Source organism: Phoenix dactylifera, chromosome 1, assembly GCF_051530095.1.
Source record: "Phoenix dactylifera cultivar Ajwa chromosome 1, Ajwa_hap1_PhDact_Kaust_v1.1, whole genome shotgun sequence".
Classification (NCBI taxonomy): Eukaryota; Viridiplantae; Streptophyta; class Magnoliopsida; order Arecales; family Arecaceae; genus Phoenix; species Phoenix dactylifera.
Window position 1 is genome coordinate 57,165,777 of NC_143190.1, and position 15,973 is coordinate 57,181,749.

At 42.0% G+C, this 15,973-nt stretch overlaps 1 long non-coding RNA gene across 1 annotated transcript; it reads right to left on the reverse strand.

Moving 5' to 3' along the window:
• Positions 1–1,155: 1,155 nt before the first annotated feature.
• LOC148715422 (uncharacterized) lies at positions 1,156–15,972 on the reverse strand. Its single transcript, XR_015971512.2, has 2 exons — positions 3,655–15,972; positions 1,156–3,062 (listed from the first exon to the last, which is right to left on the reverse strand). It is a non-coding gene; the product is annotated as an uncharacterized LOC148715422 (long non-coding RNA).
• Between the last annotated feature and the right edge of the window lies 1 nt (position 15,973).

Here is a 15,973-nt window from a genome sequence, read left to right on the forward strand (position 1 = left end):
TCAGTTTCTCCTGAGAGGATGAGTGATCAGGATGCTGAGGAGCTACTTGTGGAGTTGTTGGGGGTGTCAGCTGGAGACGCGCGTCAGGAGGTACTGTCATCGCGCGGTCAGTCTGTGAGTATGGAGTGGCTGAGGACTCAGTTTCACTCTGTATCTGATAGAGACAGGCAGCAGAGGATAGAGTGTGCAGCACGAGCCTATTTGTTATTTTTGTTAGGCTGCACACTCTTTGCTGATAAGAGTGGGACCAGGGTGCCTATAGCGTATCTGTGTTTACTGCGGGATCTGGATAGGGTGAGCACATATGCCTGGGGTACAGCTGCCTTAGCATATTTGTATCGGCAGTTGGGGATTGCGTCGAGGTCATCAGTGAGACAGATCAGTGGTTATATGACGCTTCTGCAGGCATGGATTTATGAGCATTTTCCAGCACTCAGTCCTCACCCGTCGCTCGAGTATACTGATGCCAGTCCCCGCGTGCACCGCTGGATGCCCGGTACTCCATCCCGTACCACGATGGACCATTTAGTGGTTCTACGTGAGTCATTGGACCTTTTGAGCATCGATGAGGTACGTATCATATTACCATTTGCTTGTGTTTGTCAGTACTTTTAATATGCGATATAGTATTAAACTGAAATGGACCTTTTGTTTTACAGGTTATTTGGGATCCCCATCATCGGCTTCGGGGAGATCGCCCATATATACCCGTCGCATTTTTTAGTGGCTCCATCAAGTGCCTTGATATCGTAGAACCCTATCATCCAGAAAGGGTTCTTAGACAGTTTGGTCGTATTCAGACCATCCCTCGAGCGCCACTAGCCCCTACGCGAGCCAACAGAGGTTCCACAGCAGGCTCGTACCGGATACATTACTCCTATATGGATCAGCTTTGGGAGCGGTGGGAGGACCACGTGCTGAGCCAGGCGAGCAGGAGTGTCACGACCCCCGCCCCGTTCCCGGTGGGCCGCCGCGACGGTCCTAGGGTGCGGGTAGGCATAAGGCCACCAGCCACCACGTAGAACCCTACTACCTATCAATCATCAATAAATCTTGAAAAATTTGGCATGATACATGCACAAAATGATCACTTTTTCTATAGTGACCTGTCAGGATTATCTCAATACATACAACAACACTACCTGTCAGAGCAGCAATCACATAATCTGTCACATAATGAACCTGGACAATATATATCAATACATCATCTCAGGCATATAACTCATCTGCACACATATATATATATACCTGCTTCCTAATCCATCCATGGTCAAACCCATATCCACAACAGGATCTATGACTGTAACTATGCACTATATACAATAGAAGGTTTATAATACACCAAAAGGTATAAACCTCTATCTACATTATATTATACTATACTATGGAGCGGCACAGCTAGTAGGTAACCACTAATCCTGCTCCTCTCTATACAATACCTTTCCTGCAATCAAAAACATCAAACTGGGGAGTGAGTATATAAATACTCAGTGAGTGGAGTAGAGAGTACTATGCACATGAGACAAGATATAATCATGGCTCGTGGTAAAATCTCAAGATCAATAACAAGATGAACATGAACTCAACATAGAGAATATGGAGTAAGTCATCAATATCACCACAATCAATCTCAACTCATCTGAAGCATATATGGAATAATCAAGTAAATATATATGCTACTCATGAATATGCTCAACAGGTCATAGTACTGAATCATATAAATCAGGTGTCAATAGGCTGAATCATCAATAAGACAGCTATCGGGAGGTGGGTTTTACGCCCCAGGCGAACCAGCAACAACTCCCTACTGTCATATGCATACATCGAATATGACACCACACCAATATGTAAATCATCACTAGACAGCTGTCGGGAGGTGGGTTTTACGCCCCAGGCGAACCAGCAACAACTCCCTACTGTCACATGCATATGCAGGATAAGACACCATACCGATAACATAAATGCTAGACAGCTATCAGGAGGTGGGTTTTACGCCCCAGGCGAACCAGCAACAACTCCCTACTGTCACATGCATATGCAGGATAAGACACCATACCGATAACATAAATGCTAGACAGCTATCGGGAGGTGGGTTTTACGCCCCAGGCAAACCAGCAACAACTCCCTACTGTCACATGCATATGCAGGATAAGACACCACACTGATCATATAAATGCTGGCCAGTATCCAGAACAGAAATCCATCTCACATCTACATACTAAACGGCACCTCGCGGGAATTCTACATCCGCGGAAAGCCATACTGCACCTCGCGGGGTCTTACTATGCCCGGCGGCAAGCAGAATATAAGTCGTAGGACCGGCCGATCCTACGCCTAGGGCCGTGTCCCCCCCTAGGAAGGGACTGGGCTCCGCCCACCCAGAAGGCTACTATGTGCACAAAGGCCGATGTTCAACCCCATCGACTATAGGTGTCCTGCAGATACTGCCAAGCCATGCATAAATGCCATAATGCACCCTCCCAATACTCTACTAAAAAGGAGTATAATCAAGATTACCACTCACTCGATCATGACCCAATCATAAACTAACATCAGGGTTAGGAGTGAGGGTCAAGGAAGTGCAATACAACTCAATATACCATTAAAAAGGCTCTACAAATCTTTGAAATGGAGGCAATGAAATCAATTTACAAAAGAAGTTATTTCACAATTTGGAACCAATTTAATTACTCATAAAAGAGTATAATCAAGCTACGACTCACAAGTCTTTGAAATAGAGGAAATGAAATCACTTTACAAAAGATGTCATTTCCCAATTCAGATCCATCGTAATTCCTCTCAATGTTCCCTCGAATGCATGTACAGAATAATCAAGTATGGAGAACAAAATATAGAGGAATCTACAACAACAATTAATCAATAGGCTCAGGTGGAATCAAGTCACACTTGGCAACATTCATGAAAATGAATAAGGAATGCTCATGGTGCAAAGTACATGACTCCCACTCACCTGTCAATCCGGCACGGCCTCGATACGCCTCTAGAATTTTACAGTAGGCAGCAGGGGACTTCTTCCTCTTGTTCCCTAGCTTCTTGCCCAACTGTGACATGCATTTACAATACATTTAGTCTTGTATCAAGGGCTATAATCTACGTGCCAATTATAACATAGGGAACTTTAATTGATTCAACTCCCCTATTCCCTAAATCTTTTCTTTTCTTTCTTCTTTTTCTTTTTAATTAATTAACTCACCATTTATGTGTATTAGGGACTCCTTTGCATGAGTACAAGGTCCCTTTTAGCTTGATCTAGGCTTAATACTCTATTATAGCATGAAATCCCCTATTTTCCACCCGGATGAACAGTAACCCGGACCGACAGCCGGTTACTTCATCCCGGGTTTGATCCACTTTCCAGACTCCAAATTTGATGAAATTTTTACCTAACATTCTACACTCATAGAGGATTCCAAAGAGATAACATGCATCATCATCGGAGGCCGTTTGACCCCCTAAATAATTCGCCGAAGTTGGGACTTCGACACAGTTTTTCCGTAGTGCAGGAAAAATTTGTCAAAATCCGATTCTTCTTCTTTTAACCGCCTCTACAACCCTTATCCGACCCCTCTAGACTATATTCACCCTTTGTATAGCCTAATGTCATCAAAAGACTAGATAGGGATGGATATTTACCTTTTTCTTTTTTGAAAATCGAGGTCCTTGCGTAGAGGGGAAGGAGATCTACGTTCTTCCCTTCAGCTCGGAGCACAACCGGAATTCCTCTCCTCCTCGAATCCCCTTCCTCTTCTTCTTTCTTCTTCTTCTTCTTCTCTTTTTCTTTGTTTCTTTTCTCTCTGTGTTTCCACCGCCTGAGATTTCCCCCCTTCCTTCTCTTTCTCGGTTTCATTCCAACGCCACAGTAAAACCCCTCTTTAAATCACATCAAAGCACTATTCATCCTTTGTTTAATATTATTAAATTTCCATTTTGCCCTCGCCACTTCGATATATCTGCAATTATGCCATTATCTTTTGATTCCTTCCAATTTTACCCTTACCACTTCAACGCATCTACAACTATGCCATTATCTTTTGATTCCTTCCCATTTTACCCCTTATATCAATTTTAAAGGACTATTCTATCCCTTTTATATAAAAAATTTTTTTTTGGGTTATTACATCCTCCCCTCCTTATATAAAATTCGTCCTCGAATTTAAAAGAGTAAATCACCTGATTACTCAAAGGGGTGAGTGTATCTGCTTTTCATATTCTGCTCGGTGTGGTATTGGAAATCAAATCAATTAGAAGTGTTTTACCTTCTATCTCTACCACACAGGTAGGATACACATACTTCGCTTTTATACTATCCCCTTAAACTCCGAGGTTCTGAGTCTCAGAAATTCCTGTACAGTAATCCCCTCATCATCTAAAGCCCGCCTGGCCAAACTTCTTGGCACAGCTACAGGAGGTGGGATGGATACTACTGACGGGGCAGGAGGTTTCCCCCGAGCAATCTGCTCCCTCAGAGCCTGATTCTCCGCCAGTAACTGTTCCATCAATGCATCTCTACTTCCTACCTCTCCTTGATCATCAACCCTCCGTCTATCAGCAGGAGGAGATTTTTCTCTTTGGGGCTCGACATGTGCGGAACCCGCATCCAATGCTATATCTGGCTCCATCCTCTTTCCAGGACGAGCAGGTCCTCTCCTTGGAGGTATTCTTTATATGTCTCTAAAAGAGTTAAAAAGAAAGGACGGTCGTTACACACTGAGTCATAATATATTTTACTGAATTGTAAATGACTCATAAATTAATATATAGAAAAATCCTATGCTCCATAGTATAATCCTATACTTAATCCTGACTCATCCTATTACTCTGACAGGACTCTTCTTAACCTTTGCTCTGATACCAAGCTTTGTCACGACCCCCGCCCCGTTCCCGGTGGGCCGCCGCGACGGTCCTAGGGTGCGGGTAGGCATAAGGCCACCAGCCACCACGTAGAACCCTACTACCTATCAATCATCAATAAATCTTGAAAAATTTGGCATGATACATGCACAAAATGATCACTTTTTCTATAGTGACCTGTCAGGATTATCTCAATACATACAACAACACTACCTGTCAGAGCAGCAATCACATAATCTGTCACATAATGAACCTGGACAATATATATCAATACATCATCTCAGGCATATAACTCATCTGCACACATATATATATATACCTGCTTCCTAATCCATCCATGGTCAAACCCATATCCACAACAGGATCTATGACTGTAACTATGCACTATATACAATAGAAGGTTTATAATACACCAAAAGGTATAAACCTCTATCTACATTATATTATACTATACTATGGAGCGGCACAGCTAGTAGGTAACCACTAATCCTGCTCCTCTCTATACAATACCTTTCCTGCAATCAAAAACATCAAACTGGGGAGTGAGTATATAAATACTCAGTGAGTGGAGTAGAGAGTACTATGCACATGAGACAAGATATAATCATGGCTCGTGGTAAAATCTCAAGATCAATAACAAGATGAACATGAACTCAACATAGAGAATATGGAGTAAGTCATCAATATCACCACAATCAATCTCAACTCATCTGAAGCATATATGGAATAATCAAGTAAATATATATGCTACTCATGAATATGCTCAACAGGTCATAGTACTGAATCATATAAATCAGGTGTCAATAGGCTGAATCATCAATAAGACAGCTATCGGGAGGTGGGTTTTACGCCCCAGGCGAACCAGCAACAACTCCCTACTGTCATATGCATACATCGAATATGACACCACACCAATATGTAAATCATCACTAGACAGCTGTCGGGAGGTGGGTTTTACGCCCCAGGCGAACCAGCAACAACTCCCTACTGTCACATGCATATGCAGGATAAGACACCATACCGATAACATAAATGCTAGACAGCTATCAGGAGGTGGGTTTTACGCCCCAGGCGAACCAGCAACAACTCCCTACTGTCACATGCATATGCAGGATAAGACACCATACCGATAACATAAATGCTAGACAGCTATCGGGAGGTGGGTTTTACGCCCCAGGCAAACCAGCAACAACTCCCTACTGTCACATGCATATGCAGGATAAGACACCACACTGATCATATAAATGCTGGCCAGTATCCAGAACAGAAATCCATCTCACATCTACATACTAAACGGCACCTCGCGGGAATTCTACATCCGCGGAAAGCCATACTGCACCTCGCGGGGTCTTACTATGCCCGGCGGCAAGCAGAATATAAGTCGTAGGACCGGCCGATCCTACGCCTAGGGCCGTGTCCCCCCCTAGGAAGGGACTGGGCTCCGCCCACCCAGAAGGCTACTATGTGCACAAAGGCCGATGTTCAACCCCATCGACTATAGGTGTCCTGCAGATACTGCCAAGCCATGCATAAATGCCATAATGCACCCTCCCAATACTCTACTAAAAAGGAGTATAATCAAGATTACCACTCACTCGATCATGACCCAATCATAAACTAACATCAGGGTTAGGAGTGAGGGTCAAGGAAGTGCAATACAACTCAATATACCACTAAAAAGGCTCTACAAATCTTTGAAATGGAGGCAATGAAATCAATTTACAAAAGAAGTTATTTCACAATTTGGAACCAATTTAATTACTCATAAAAGAGTATAATCAAGCTACGACTCACAAGTCTTTGAAATAGAGGAAATGAAATCACTTTACAAAAGATGTCATTTCCCAATTCAGATCCATCGTAATTCCTCTCAATGTTCCCTCGAATGCATGTACAGAATAATCAAGTATGGAGAACAAAATATAGAGGAATCTACAACAACAATTAATCAATAGGCTCAGGTGGAATCAAGTCACACTTGGCAACATTCATGAAAATGAATAAGGAATGCTCATGGTGCAAAGTACATGACTCCCACTCACCTGTCAATCCGGCACGGCCTCGATACGCCTCTAGAATTTTACAGTAGGCAGCAGGGGACTTCTTCCTCTTGTTCCCTAGCTTCTTGCCCAACTGTGACATGCATTTACAATACATTTAGTCTTGTATCAAGGGCTATAATCTACGTGCCAATTATAACATAGGGAACTTTAATTGATTCAACTCCCCTATTCCCTAAATCTTTTCTTTTCTTTCTTCTTTTTCTTTTTAATTAATTAACTCACCATTTATGTGTATTAGGGACTCCTTTGCATGAGTACAAGGTCCCTTTTAGCTTGATCTAGGCTTAATACTCTATTATAGCATGAAATCCCCTATTTTCCACCCGGATGAACAGTAACCCGGACCGACAGCCGGTTACTTCATCCCGGGTTTGATCCACTTTCCAGACTCCAAATTTGATGAAATTTTTACCTAACATTCTACACTCATAGAGGATTCCAAAGAGATAACATGCATCATCATCGGAGGCCGTTTGACCCCCTAAATAATTCGCCGAAGTTGGGACTTCGACACAGTTTTTCCGTAGTGCAGGAAAAATTTGTCAAAATCCGATTCTTCTTCTTTTAACCGCCTCTACAACCCTTATCCGACCCCTCTAGACTATATTCACCCTTTGTATAGCCTAATGTCATCAAAAGACTAGATAGGGATGGATATTTACCTTTTTCTTTTTTGAAAATCGAGGTCCTTGCGTAGAGGGGAAGGAGATCTACGTTCTTCCCTTCAGCTCGGAGCACAACCGGAATTCCTCTCCTCCTCGAATCCCCTTCCTCTTCTTCTTTCTTCTTCTTCTTCTTCTCTTTTTCTTTGTTTCTTTTCTCTCTGTGTTTCCACCGCCTGAGATTTCCCCCCTTCCTTCTCTTTCTCGGTTTCATTCCAACGCCACAGTAAAACCCCTCTTTAAATCACATCAAAGCACTATTCATCCTTTGTTTAATATTATTAAATTTCCATTTTGCCCTCGCCACTTCGATATATCTGCAATTATGCCATTATCTTTTGATTCCTTCCAATTTTACCCTTACCACTTCAACGCATCTACAACTATGCCATTATCTTTTGATTCCTTCCCATTTTACCCCTTATATCAATTTTAAAGGACTATTCTATCCCTTTTATATAAAAAATTTTTTTTTGGGTTATTACATCCTCCCCTCCTTATATAAAATTCGTCCTCGAATTTAAAAGAGTAAATCACCTGATTACTCAAAGGGGTGAGTGTATCTGCTTTTCATATTCTGCTCGGTGTGGTATTGGAAATCAAATCAATTAGAAGTGTTTTACCTTCTATCTCTACCACACAGGTAGGATACACATACTTCGCTTTTATACTATCCCCTTAAACTCCGAGGTTCTGAGTCTCAGAAATTCCTGTACAGTAATCCCCTCATCATCTAAAGCCCGCCTGGCCAAACTTCTTGGCACAGCTACAGGAGGTGGGATGGATACTACTGACGGGGCAGGAGGTTTCCCCCGAGCAATCTGCTCCCTCAGAGCCTGATTCTCCGCCAGTAACTGTTCCATCAATGCATCTCTACTTCCTACCTCTCCTTGATCATCAACCCTCCGTCTATCAGCAGGAGGAGATTTTTCTCTTTGGGGCTCGACATGTGCGGAACCCGCATCCAATGCTATATCTGGCTCCATCCTCTTTCCAGGACGAGCAGGTCCTCTCCTTGGAGGTATTCTTTATATGTCTCTAAAAGAGTTAAAAAGAAAGGACGGTCGTTACACACTGAGTCATAATATATTTTACTGAATTGTAAATGACTCATAAATTAATATATAGAAAAATCCTATGCTCCATAGTATAATCCTATACTTAATCCTGACTCATCCTATTACTCTGACAGGACTCTTCTTAACCTTTGCTCTGATACCAAGCTTTGTCACGACCCCCGCCCCGTTCCCGGTGGGCCGCCGCGACGGTCCTAGGGTGCGGGTAGGCATAAGGCCACCAGCCACCACGTAGAACCCTACTACCTATCAATCATCAATAAATCTTGAAAAATTTGGCATGATACATGCACAAAATGATCACTTTTTCTATAGTGACCTGTCAGGATTATCTCAATACATACAACAACACTACCTGTCAGAGCAGCAATCACATAATCTGTCACATAATGAACCTGGACAATATATATCAATACATCATCTCAGGCATATAACTCATCTGCACACATATATATATATATACCTGCTTCCTAATCCATCCATGGTCAAACCCATATCCACAACAGGATCTATGACTGTAACTATGCACTATATACAATAGAAGGTTTATAATACACCAAAAGGTATAAACCTCTATCTACATTATATTATACTATACTATGGAGCGGCACAGCTAGTAGGTAACCACTAATCCTGCTCCTCTCTATACAATACCTTTCCTGCAATCAAAAACATCAAACTGGGGAGTGAGTATATAAATACTCAGTGAGTGGAGTAGAGAGTACTATGCACATGAGACAAGATATAATCATGGCTCGTGGTAAAATCTCAAGATCAATAACAAGATGAACATGAACTCAACATAGAGAATATGGAGTAAGTCATCAATATCACCACAATCAATCTCAACTCATCTGAAGCATATATGGAATAATCAAGTAAATATATATGCTACTCATGAATATGCTCAACAGGTCATAGTACTGAATCATATAAATCAGGTGTCAATAGGCTGAATCATCAATAAGACAGCTATCGGGAGGTGGGTTTTACGCCCCAGGCGAACCAGCAACAACTCCCTACTGTCATATGCATACATCGAATATGACACCACACCAATATGTAAATCATCACTAGACAGCTGTCGGGAGGTGGGTTTTACGCCCCAGGCGAACCAGCAACAACTCCCTACTGTCACATGCATATGCAGGATAAGACACCATACCGATAACATAAATGCTAGACAGCTATCAGGAGGTGGGTTTTACGCCCCAGGCGAACCAGCAACAACTCCCTACTGTCACATGCATATGCAGGATAAGACACCATACCGATAACATAAATGCTAGACAGCTATCGGGAGGTGGGTTTTACGCCCCAGGCAAACCAGCAACAACTCCCTACTGTCACATGCATATGCAGGATAAGACACCACACTGATCATATAAATGCTGGCCAGTATCCAGAACAGAAATCCATCTCACATCTACATACTAAACGGCACCTCGCGGGAATTCTACATCCGCGGAAAGCCATACTGCACCTCGCGGGGTCTTACTATGCCCGGCGGCAAGCAGAATATAAGTCGTAGGACCGGCCGATCCTACGCCTAGGGCCGTGTCCCCCCCTAGGAAGGGACTGGGCTCCGCCCACCCAGAAGGCTACTATGTGCACAAAGGCCGATGTTCAACCCCATCGACTATAGGTGTCCTGCAGATACTGCCAAGCCATGCATAAATGCCATAATGCACCCTCCCAATACTCTACTAAAAAGGAGTATAATCAAGATTACCACTCACTCGATCATGACCCAATCATAAACTAACATCAGGGTTAGGAGTGAGGGTCAAGGAAGTGCAATACAACTCAATATACCACTAAAAAGGCTCTACAAATCTTTGAAATGGAGGCAATGAAATCAATTTACAAAAGAAGTTATTTCACAATTTGGAACCAATTTAATTACTCATAAAAGAGTATAATCAAGCTACGACTCACAAGTCTTTGAAATAGAGGAAATGAAATCACTTTACAAAAGATGTCATTTCCCAATTCAGATCCATCGTAATTCCTCTCAATGTTCCCTCGAATGCATGTACAGAATAATCAAGTATGGAGAACAAAATATAGAGGAATCTACAACAACAATTAATCAATAGGCTCAGGTGGAATCAAGTCACACTTGGCAACATTCATGAAAATGAATAAGGAATGCTCATGGTGCAAAGTACATGACTCCCACTCACCTGTCAATCCGGCACGGCCTCGATACGCCTCTAGAATTTTACAGTAGGCAGCAGGGGACTTCTTCCTCTTGTTCCCTAGCTTCTTGCCCAACTGTGACATGCATTTACAATACATTTAGTCTTGTATCAAGGGCTATAATCTACGTGCCAATTATAACATAGGGAACTTTAATTGATTCAACTCCCCTATTCCCTAAATCTTTTCTTTTCTTTCTTCTTTTTCTTTTTAATTAATTAACTCACCATTTATGTGTATTAGGGACTCCTTTGCATGAGTACAAGGTCCCTTTTAGCTTGATCTAGGCTTAATACTCTATTATAGCATGAAATCCCCTATTTTCCACCCGGATGAACAGTAACCCGGACCGACAGCCGGTTACTTCATCCCGGGTTTGATCCACTTTCCAGACTCCAAATTTGATGAAATTTTTACCTAACATTCTACACTCATAGAGGATTCCAAAGAGATAACATGCATCATCATCGGAGGCCGTTTGACCCCCTAAATAATTCGCCGAAGTTGGGACTTCGACACAGTTTTTCCGTAGTGCAGGAAAAATTTGTCAAAATCCGATTCTTCTTCTTTTAACCGCCTCTACAACCCTTATCCGACCCCTCTAGACTATATTCACCCTTTGTATAGCCTAATGTCATCAAAAGACTAGATAGGGATGGATATTTACCTTTTTCTTTTTTGAAAATCGAGGTCCTTGCGTAGAGGGGAAGGAGATCTACGTTCTTCCCTTCAGCTCGGAGCACAACCGGAATTCCTCTCCTCCTCGAATCCCCTTCCTCTTCTTCTTTCTTCTTCTTCTTCTTCTCTTTTTCTTTGTTTCTTTTCTCTCTGTGTTTCCACCGCCTGAGATTTCCCCCCTTCCTTCTCTTTCTCGGTTTCATTCCAACGCCACAGTAAAACCCCTCTTTAAATCACATCAAAGCACTATTCATCCTTTGTTTAATATTATTAAATTTCCATTTTGCCCTCGCCACTTCGATATATCTGCAATTATGCCATTATCTTTTGATTCCTTCCAATTTTACCCTTACCACTTCAACGCATCTACAACTATGCCATTATCTTTTGATTCCTTCCCATTTTACCCCTTATATCAATTTTAAAGGACTATTCTATCCCTTTTATATAAAAAATTTTTTTTTGGGTTATTACATCCTCCCCTCCTTATATAAAATTCGTCCTCGAATTTAAAAGAGTAAATCACCTGATTACTCAAAGGGGTGAGTGTATCTGCTTTTCATATTCTGCTCGGTGTGGTATTGGAAATCAAATCAATTAGAAGTGTTTTACCTTCTATCTCTACCACACAGGTAGGATACACATACTTCGCTTTTATACTATCCCCTTAAACTCCGAGGTTCTGAGTCTCAGAAATTCCTGTACAGTAATCCCCTCATCATCTAAAGCCCGCCTGGCCAAACTTCTTGGCACAGCTACAGGAGGTGGGATGGATACTACTGACGGGGCAGGAGGTTTCCCCCGAGCAATCTGCTCCCTCAGAGCCTGATTCTCCGCCAGTAACTGTTCCATCAATGCATCTCTACTTCCTACCTCTCCTTGATCATCAACCCTCCGTCTATCAGCAGGAGGAGATTTTTCTCTTTGGGGCTCGACATGTGCGGAACCCGCATCCAATGCTATATCTGGCTCCATCCTCTTTCCAGGACGAGCAGGTCCTCTCCTTGGAGGTATTCTTTATATGTCTCTAAAAGAGTTAAAAAGAAAGGACGGTCGTTACACACTGAGTCATAATATATTTTACTGAATTGTAAATGACTCATAAATTAATATATAGAAAAATCCTATGCTCCATAGTATAATCCTATACTTAATCCTGACTCATCCTATTACTCTGACAGGACTCTTCTTAACCTTTGCTCTGATACCAAGCTTTGTCACGACCCCCGCCCCGTTCCCGGTGGGCCGCCGCGACGGTCCTAGGGTGCGGGTAGGCATAAGGCCACCAGCCACCACGTAGAACCCTACTACCTATCAATCATCAATAAATCTTGAAAAATTTGGCATGATACATGCACAAAATGATCACTTTTTCTATAGTGACCTGTCAGGATTATCTCAATACATACAACAACACTACCTGTCAGAGCAGCAATCACATAATCTGTCACATAATGAACCTGGACAATATATATCAATACATCATCTCAGGCATATAACTCATCTGCACACATATATATATATACCTGCTTCCTAATCCATCCATGGTCAAACCCATATCCACAACAGGATCTATGACTGTAACTATGCACTATATACAATAGAAGGTTTATAATACACCAAAAGGTATAAACCTCTATCTACATTATATTATACTATACTATGGAGCGGCACAGCTAGTAGGTAACCACTAATCCTGCTCCTCTCTATACAATACCTTTCCTGCAATCAAAAACATCAAACTGGGGAGTGAGTATATAAATACTCAGTGAGTGGAGTAGAGAGTACTATGCACATGAGACAAGATATAATCATGGCTCGTGGTAAAATCTCAAGATCAATAACAAGATGAACATGAACTCAACATAGAGAATATGGAGTAAGTCATCAATATCACCACAATCAATCTCAACTCATCTGAAGCATATATGGAATAATCAAGTAAATATATATGCTACTCATGAATATGCTCAACAGGTCATAGTACTGAATCATATAAATCAGGTGTCAATAGGCTGAATCATCAATAAGACAGCTATCGGGAGGTGGGTTTTACGCCCCAGGCGAACCAGCAACAACTCCCTACTGTCATATGCATACATCGAATATGACACCACACCAATATGTAAATCATCACTAGACAGCTGTCGGGAGGTGGGTTTTACGCCCCAGGCGAACCAGCAACAACTCCCTACTGTCACATGCATATGCAGGATAAGACACCATACCGATAACATAAATGCTAGACAGCTATCAGGAGGTGGGTTTTACGCCCCAGGCGAACCAGCAACAACTCCCTACTGTCACATGCATATGCAGGATAAGACACCATACCGATAACATAAATGCTAGACAGCTATCGGGAGGTGGGTTTTACGCCCCAGGCAAACCAGCAACAACTCCCTACTGTCACATGCATATGCAGGATAAGACACCACACTGATCATATAAATGCTGGCCAGTATCCAGAACAGAAATCCATCTCACATCTACATACTAAACGGCACCTCGCGGGAATTCTACATCCGCGGAAAGCCATACTGCACCTCGCGGGGTCTTACTATGCCCGGCGGCAAGCAGAATATAAGTCGTAGGACCGGCCGATCCTACGCCTAGGGCCGTGTCCCCCCTAGGAAGGGACTGGGCTCCGCCCACCCAGAAGGCTACTATGTGCACAAAGGCCGATGTTCAACCCCATCGACTATAGGTGTCCTGCAGATACTGCCAAGCCATGCATAAATGCCATAATGCACCCTCCCAATACTCTACTAAAAAGGAGTATAATCAAGATTACCACTCACTCGATCATGACCCAATCATAAACTAACATCAGGGTTAGGAGTGAGGGTCAAGGAAGTGCAATACAACTCAATATACCACTAAAAAGGCTCTACAAATCTTTGAAATGGAGGCAATGAAATCAATTTACAAAAGAAGTTATTTCACAATTTGGAACCAATTTAATTACTCATAAAAGAGTATAATCAAGCTACGACTCACAAGTCTTTGAAATAGAGGAAATGAAATCACTTTACAAAAGATGTCATTTCCCAATTCAGATCCATCGTAATTCCTCTCAATGTTCCCTCGAATGCATGTACAGAATAATCAAGTATGGAGAACAAAATATAGAGGAATCTACAACAACAATTAATCAATAGGCTCAGGTGGAATCAAGTCACACTTGGCAACATTCATGAAAATGAATAAGGAATGCTCATGGTGCAAAGTACATGACTCCCACTCACCTGTCAATCCGGCACGGCCTCGATACGCCTCTAGAATTTTACAGTAGGCAGCAGGGGACTTCTTCCTCTTGTTCCCTAGCTTCTTGCCCAACTGTGACATGCATTTACAATACATTTAGTCTTGTATCAAGGGCTATAATCTACGTGCCAATTATAACATAGGGAACTTTAATTGATTCAACTCCCCTATTCCCTAAATCTTTTCTTTTCTTTCTTCTTTTTCTTTTTAATTAATTAACTCACCATTTATGTGTATTAGGGACTCCTTTGCATGAGTACAAGGTCCCTTTTAGCTTGATCTAGGCTTAATACTCTATTATAGCATGAAATCCCCTATTTTCCACCCGGATGAACAGTAACCCGGACCGACAGCCGGTTACTTCATCCCGGGTTTGATCCACTTTCCAGACTCCAAATTTGATGAAATTTTTACCTAACATTCTACACTCATAGAGGATTCCAAAGAGATAACATGCATCATCATCGGAGGCCGTTTGACCCCCTAAATAATTCGCCGAAGTTGGGACTTCGACACAGTTTTTCCGTAGTGCAGGAAAAATTTGTCAAAATCCGATTCTTCTTCTTTTAACCGCCTCTACAACCCTTATCCGACCCCTCTAGACTATATTCACCCTTTGTATAGCCTAATGTCATCAAAAGACTAGATAGGGATGGATATTTACCTTTTTCTTTTTTGAAAATCGAGGTCCTTGCGTAGAGGGGAAGGAGATCTACGTTCTTCCCTTCAGCTCGGAGCACAACCGGGATTCCTCTCCTCCTCGAATCCCCTTCCTCTTCTTCTTTCTTCTTCTTCTTCTTCTCTTTTTCTTTGTTTCTTTTCTCTCTGTGTTTCCACCGCCTGAGATTTCCCCCCTTCCTTCTCTTTCTCGGTTTCATTCCAACGCCACAGTAAAACCCCTCTTTAAATCACATCAAAGCACTATTCATCCTTTGTTTAATATTATTAAATTCCCATTTTGCCCTCGCCACTTCGATATATCTGCAATTATGCCATTATCTTTTGATTCCTTCCAATTTTACCCTTACCACTTCAACGCATCTACAACTATGCCATTATCTTTTGATTCCTTCCCATTTTACCCCTTATATCAATTTTAAAGGACTATTCTATCCCTTTTATATAAAAAATTTTTTTTTGGGGTTATTACAAG